The sequence below is a fragment of the Limulus polyphemus genome, unplaced genomic scaffold (assembly GCF_000517525.1).
Source record: "Limulus polyphemus unplaced genomic scaffold, Limulus_polyphemus-2.1.2 Scaffold358, whole genome shotgun sequence".
NCBI lineage: Eukaryota > Metazoa > Arthropoda > Merostomata > Xiphosura > Limulidae > Limulus > Limulus polyphemus.
The window spans coordinates 313,231-321,128 of NW_013665968.1; positions in this window are offsets into that span (position 1 = coordinate 313,231).

A 7,898-nucleotide genomic window follows, 5' to 3' on the forward strand; every position below is an offset into this window, starting at 1 on the left:
CATAACAGCATCATGACAAAACCTCGTCGAAACGTTGTAGATTTGCTGTTATGTTAAACTTATATTAAAGTTTTCTTCATTACCCATTCAAGCCGTCTCCTACCATTATTAAATGTTGAAATTGTTAATATATTCCGCTTTGGCAAGATTTTACGAACAAACGAAGATTTTAGTTATGTCAAACCAATGAGACCGACAAGTTTAAATAATAAGGCGTGAAGTTATGTCACTAATTAAAAAATTATAACATTTCAAAAGTAATATGATCTGGCGTTTACAACTACATTTGACGTTGTCTTAATCATCTAATGAGAGTAGTAGTTAAAAGTTTCAATCTAACAAATACACGATTTATTTAGTTAATTATCTCGTTCTAATGAGAGCCTATATTTTATACTGAAACTGAAAATTATTGTTAATCCTTACATATAATCATATAAATGCAAGTTAAAAAGATCCACAGCGGTATTTTTGTGTAAATACATTTGTTGTTTTAGCTTATATTATATTTTGTTATTACCAATAGGTGGCAGCACCATCTTGCTTAGATTGTGATCATAAACTTTGGCTATTGAATAACTTCGTTATATAAAATTAACTGTTTTTACATTATAATGAATTTTTCTATGAATTAATTTTTGGGGTATTACATTTATGAGTAATCAGTTTTGAAAACTGTTATATATATAATTGGATCAGGATATCAACTACTTAAACACAGCACAAATAATGTTCCGATTGTATATCTATCGTTTCTGAGTCTGTGTTAAGAGCTCTATTTTGCCGATCTTCTAATTTATTATTATTGATTCTGCAGTCTGTTCAGGTAATAGGATGTTTTATGCCGATAAAAAACTATATATTGCCTGTGTGGTATTCTATAGTGAAACTGGAACCAACAGGTAGCTTATAAAGACCTCAAAAACTGGTCGTTCAGTCAGTTTTACCAAGTAGAATGTAAAATTATTCAGATTCTATTTTTTGTTTGTTTTGAATTAAGCACAAAACTACACAATGGGCTATATGTGCTCTGCCCATCACGGGTATCGAAACCCGGTTTCTAGCGCTGTAAGTCCACAGACATACCGTGTCCCACTGGGGGGGGGGCTCAGATTCGAAATGACAATGGATACTGATGTATGAAAATATGCAATAATACTTATCTTATAAAGAAATGGCAGTCACTTAAACTCTTTCGCTATTTACTTTCTTGTCGGCTTCTTTGGGTTGAAACCAAATATATCCGATGTTTGCACGACATGTACGAGAGCAATATCTGACCGAATAATAAATAACTTTGAATTATTACGAATTTTGATCCTTATTAGGACTTCCAGGATTGATTTTTCATGTGAGATTAGGAACATTACACGAAAAGAAAGAACAGAAGGAGAAGTTATGCAAGAACCCTCTTGAAATATTCATCGAGTAGATTAACCTTAGGTGAAAAGAATGGACACGGAATGGCCAAGCTTCTGACTGCAAAATTAGCATTGTCAGTCTGAATATATTCTGTTAAACTTAGAATGCATTTCAAATATGTTAGCGGTATATAATATTTTTATATTAATCTATATCAATAAAGATATGTTTATATACTAAGTTAGGGGAGGTGGTCTGTGGTATTTGCATATTGGTTATTTTATGAAGAATAAAGACTACAGAAAACTGGCAGTTGCTGGATCCTGTGATGCGAAGATCAAGTGGCACAACGTCATAAGTCATCTTAGAAGGGAGAATAGAAAATATCAGGTATAAAATTCGGCAATGGCGCAGATGGATGGGTAACTTTAAAGAATAGTTAAATATCAAATAACACGTTAAAATGAAAAGATTTGCCGAAAATAGGATGAACTGGAAGATCATGATTACAATATTTGGATCGAAGAGAACACTGTAATTGATAGGCTTGAATATTACAATTACCAATATCCTTCAATTGGTAATACCTGTGTGGCCTCCACAGAATTGTGTATATTGAGTCATTAAAATTACCAATATCATTCAATTGATAATACCTGTGCGGCCTCCACAAAATCGTGTATATTGAATCATTACAATTACCAATATCCTTCAATTGGTAATACCTGTGTGGCCTCCACAGAATTGTGTATATTGAATCATTACAATTACCAATATCCTTCAATTGATAATACCTGTGCGGCCTCCACAAAATTGTGTAAATTGAATCATTACAATTACCAATATCCTTCAATTGGTAATACCTGTGTGGCCTCCACAGAATTGTGTACATTGAGTCATTACAAATACCAATATCCTTCAGTTGATAGTACCTGTGTGGCCTCCACAAAATTGTGTATATTGAGTCTTCCTCAACTTTTATAACATAAGCCTGTACGTTTCAGTATTTGTTTTTATAACAATGTGTTTAATGGTGTTAACTTGCTTGCTTTTTGTTTTTTATCATCGCTTTGTTTTACTTTTAAACACCTCCCAGTGGCACAGCGCTATGTCTGCGGACTTACAACGCTAGAAACCGAGTTTTGATAACCGTGGTGGGCAGAACACAGATAGCCTATTGTGTAGCTTTGTGCTTAATTACAAACAATACTTTTAAACATTTTACATCGAATAATGAAAATACATAACTTTATCAAAAATGTGTTTATTAAACACGAGGCTATACAATGGGCTATTTGTGCTGTGATCACTACGGGTTCAAAACCTGATTTTTTCATCAAAAATGAAAATTTGTTCAGTCGAAAAATCTCTCTTTGTTATGTTTTTCTTTGTTCAATTGAATCTTAACAAGACCTACAGATACTAAAAACATTATGATCAGTGAAAAGTAGTGCTGTTATTCTAATAACTCTATACTTATATTTACTGTAACAACTGCGCTTCAGTAACTACACTATAAATTTCAGTAGAACCTTTTCTCATTTGTGACGTTAAAGGGCAATTATGGTAAAAGAGTTAGAAAGAAATATGTGGAATTGTTTGTTTGTCTTGGAGTGAAGCCACATTGAGCTATCTGCTGTGTCCACCGCTGGGGAATCGAACCCCGGATTCTATTGTCCGTCAACCACTGCCCACCGGAATACAGGTGGAATTAACAGTGCTTATTAAACCTTGAATCTAGAATAACTAGAGAATGGTTTTATTTGATTCAAGTAAAAACCTTCATGTTGTACGACATCGGAGCAACGTAAGGTGCTTAAACTTTACTGTGAACTCATCATACCTAGACAAGATCTGATAAGCTGCGCACCAAACCCATTCCGAATCAAGTAAGTTCCTGTTGGATAGTGATACATAGATCATCACAGTTGTCATAAGGCTCATGAAGTTTTCCAGTAGAGAAACGGCATACTCTTGATAGTCAGTGTCCTAATTCTTGTCGTAATCTTTCACAAGGCCTGTACTCTGCTGCGTTATCATCAAGTTGATAGTGCACTGGAGAATATGAAAATAAGACGATGGTGGTAGCACTGTATCAAGTCAAAATAAATGAAGAGCATAAATTTTAAACGGTATTACACTTCTAGCTTTGCTGTACTTTCCTCTCTCTGCAATAATCACTTTGTTTACATATAATCACGCCCTGCATAATAGATTACTAAGCTCTTATAAGCTAACATGGATTATCTTGTAAGAATTCTAATTTTTCAAAGGGTATTTGAATATGTTAAAGCATGTGAAGTCAGAGACATGAGTTGTTAATATATATTCACTTGAGCAAATCTATTATAAAAATATATATAGATAGGCTACTCATCCCAATAACATTAGAGAATGAACTCACTTTCTTTATTTCATATCGTTTAATAGTTTGCATAGTTTGAACGTTGACTTTCTTGTTACTCAGAGTAGGTGTATAAGCAAACTCCAAGCCAATTATGAAATAAAAATAAATAGTTTGTTGTGTTTCAGAAATTGTAGTGCATACTGAAGGGATTTACAGATTTTGATAACAAAGTTAGAAAAAATATAATATTGTAATACCAAATAGTTTTATGTACTAATCCTGAAGAAGCCGCAAAGGCGAAACGTCTCTTAAAATAAAAGTTCTCATATAATTAACTGGAGAGAAAATATCGTATTTTTTTTCTAATTTTATTATCTGAACAATAAATAAGGACCAATTTCTGATCTTCCCATTAAAAGTTATTTTAGGCTTTCATAATCTCTCGGTAAGCACACCAAAAACAATTTAATATGTAAACTATTTATGAACTTTATGTCTGATGTGCTCCTAGTGGTGAGAATGAAAATGTTGCGTGGGAGAAATGAATGTTTTTTATACATGCATGTGTGCCTGTTTTGCTTTTAGACCCAGAAAATTTTCAAATAAAGGAAATTAGTATACCTTATAACAATGGTTGGAGACGGCTTGAATGGGTAATGAAGAAAAACTTTAACATAAGTTTAACATAACAGCAAATGTACAACGTTTCGACAAGGTTTTGTCATCAACCAGCAATTTACTGGGTTTGATCAGGACATTACCACCATGCCGACATATCTGTTTAACCAGATATATCTGTTCATGTGCTGGTTCCATCATTTCAGCGACAGTAATAGCAAACTGGACTTATTCAATAGTACACCATGGAGCACCATTTGTGCATTCAGAGATATTCAACATGCAGTCATACAGTTTACTTTTCTTTGGCCTGATCTGGCTGGCAGTGGATGTTTTTCCACAGAAATGCTGTTAACCTTTTGTACAGGCAAAACTGACTACAAGATCCAAATAGTTGAAACAATATTAGAGGTAAGTACCTTCATCTCCATTCACACCTAGCCTATCACCATATGCCAGAACAAAATCAATATCAAGTGGTTGAAATAATGGCTTCACTTGGAATGCTTGATACACTGCAAAGTCATCCAGTGTTTTGTCGGCTCAAGTATCAACCAAAAATTCGACCTCACTTCCGTGTATCTTTCTCGACACATATCAAGCACCATTCAGCTCTGAATAACCTGGACTGACCACCAAACTTAACTTAGGCTTCAATAGTTTCTTCAAAACAGGAGTGGTGGCAGCCATAACTTATTTATAGCCTTCCTGCATCCACAGAGCAGTTGGGTGGAATGGTTAGTTTCACCCATCTTGTTGCAGGGCAAGATATAGTCAGTTCATGTTATAATACCCTATCAACCCACAAACAAAACAGAAGCTTTGGTTCTCTCCTCCAGAATACTATTTGGTAGAGGCATTTGTGAAATTTTCTGTGGAACAACCATCATGGGATGTCCTGAAGGCTTGCTCACTCACTATACCCATTGTGGCTGTTTCAAGATCCCAGGATGAGCCTGCATCTGGGTAATCTTTGTTGAAAGATGAGCTTTCTATCACATAGGCATCTCTTCTCCTACAACCTCTTCAAAGTTACCACATTAAACCACAGATACTGCTTCTATTAGAGCATAGATGCCTCTAAGATCCAAAAGATGCTATATCAGTTGCTTGGCAACTCCTTCATAAATTTATCAATCAGGATATCCTCACGAGCTGTTGAAGCTTAAGTGGCCAAGTTCTCTGAGGAACCTATCTTCTAAGTCTTGAACTCAGCCCAGTGGATAGCTCAGTTTTCCACAAGGTCAACATGTTTGTGTAAGTCAGCAACAACTGTATCCCAGACATTGAACAGTTTATCATCCAAGTGCCTTACTGAGTCAAATGCTGGTCACTGAGATAACATCAGATGTTGACCTGCCTGTCCTCGAGTCAACCTGTTTTAAGCAGTGGCCTATTTAAAACAGTTAAGGAAGTATCTCAATATTTCATTTGCTTTATACTGGAGGATAAATCTGCTTCTCTTGTTGAAAGGAACTTGTGGGTGTAGAAACGGGACATCTCAAGTAGTATGTCTGCCAACTCCAAACTAACACACCAATAACATCAAATGTATGGGGTTGGGTTGGTGCTCAGAGACCTTTACATTTAAACAACTGTTTTATTCCTGCTCCTGAGTGGTAAAATTGTAAATTGTCATAGGAAACATGTCTTCTAGCTCTGAAATACTTCAGGGTTCTCCATAACCCAGTATGGCCTTAACAGCACACCTCCCAATCTGAGAATCTCTCAGCTGTCCCATAGCTTACCATCTTTAGCACACTGCTATTATTGTCTCTCCTGGTGGTAAAACAGTTCCAACTTGCAGACATCATCAGCCAGTGGCACCCCCAGTCTCCATTAAGTAACCACTGATAACAATGACCAGGTTTGAAGAAGGGCTGTCCTGACTAGCAACAATCTGAACGTCCTACAAAGACGTTCTTACTCAGTTTCAGATGTTTCAGTTCACAAATCACTGCATTTACTCTCATTTACCCATGCCTTTTGTGATCCTAGGAGTAAAACCTGTTCATCAGCTCTAGAAATCCCAGAGCATCACTGAAAAGCCTATATCCAGAAGAGAACTTTTCATAGACCTTGCTAATTTCACAGCTCTAGTCTACCCTCAATGTTGAACTCCTCCCTTTGTACATAAGACATTCATCTGGAAAATATCATTTCCAAGTTAATGAAATATAAAACTACTGATACACAAAAGTATAAAGAAGCACATTCATCAAAAATAAATACTGTGGTCATAACATCAAAATTTCACCTTACCACCTAACTCTGTGATATCCTCAGGTTCACAGATTTACTTACTGGTTAGTAACCAGAAATAACAGAAGGAATGGTCAGGATAACAATGAGTCAAAACCAAAATATTGACTTGATTTGGTTGAAGAAAAGAGACTGGATAAAAATTTTAAACAATGTGAAATCAAGTTTTATTTAGTACTTTCAAAATTTAAAAATGATATATATATATATATATAAGATCTTATTTTTGGAAATTGTCGAAATAATTGGCTTTTACTTATATACTTCGTAATAGTATAAATATATACTATGTTGTTGTTGGCCTTAGGATTGTTCTACAGTAGGTGTCTGTGACTTGTTAGCGATAAGTTCAATGATGAATAAACAGCACACACTTTACTTGTTTTCAATATATATATATATGTTAAACGTATGTACAACAAAGTCTTCACACTATAGAGATTACAGACATGTCATAAACATTATTTATATATAGTTCTCTTCTTCTTGTCAAAAGTGAGCCCAGCATGGCCAGGTGGTTAGGGTGCTCGACTCGCAATCTGCGGGTCGCGGGTTCGAATCTCCGTCCCACCAAACATGCTCGCCCTTTCAGCCGTGAAGGCGTATAATGTGACAGTCAATCCCACTATTCGTTGGTAAAAAAGTAGCTCACGAGTTGGCGGTGGGTGGTGATAACTAGCTGTCTTCCCTCTAGTCTTACACTGCTAAATTAGGGACGGCTAGCGCAGATAGCCCTCGTGTAGCTTTGCGCGAAATTCAAAACAAACAATTCTTGTCAAAAGTCCACTTAAGCCTATTGAATTACTTTAGAACTTCAGTTGACAAGTCGAACTATCTTGTCTATATTACTATCGTACTAGGATTCTCTGTGTGATTCACTTACAGTTGTGGTGCAAGTTACTGATTCAATTACTTTAGAACCACGCTTTGACGGTTAGTTTCACTCTAACATATTAAACGTTAGGCCTATCACCTTAGGCCTATTCACACAACTATATTCTCTTTTGCTATTATCTGTCTATTGCTGTCTGTCTACCGCTTCCCGCTCTTCTCACGCTATTTATATCTTTATTACATAGTCGTCTGGCCAATTTCTATATTCTCGACACCAATTAGTTATTAACAAAACCTTCTACAATCGTCTGCTTTTAACTCTTATTAAAACAAAACTTAACAATAATAAAATATTCACTCACAAATATAAATTAATCACTAACATTTAAACCAAACAGTCTTTTATATCATGACAAATACAAACCAAGTTTGTTTGAAATTAAGCACAAAGCTACACAATGGGCTATCTGTGCTT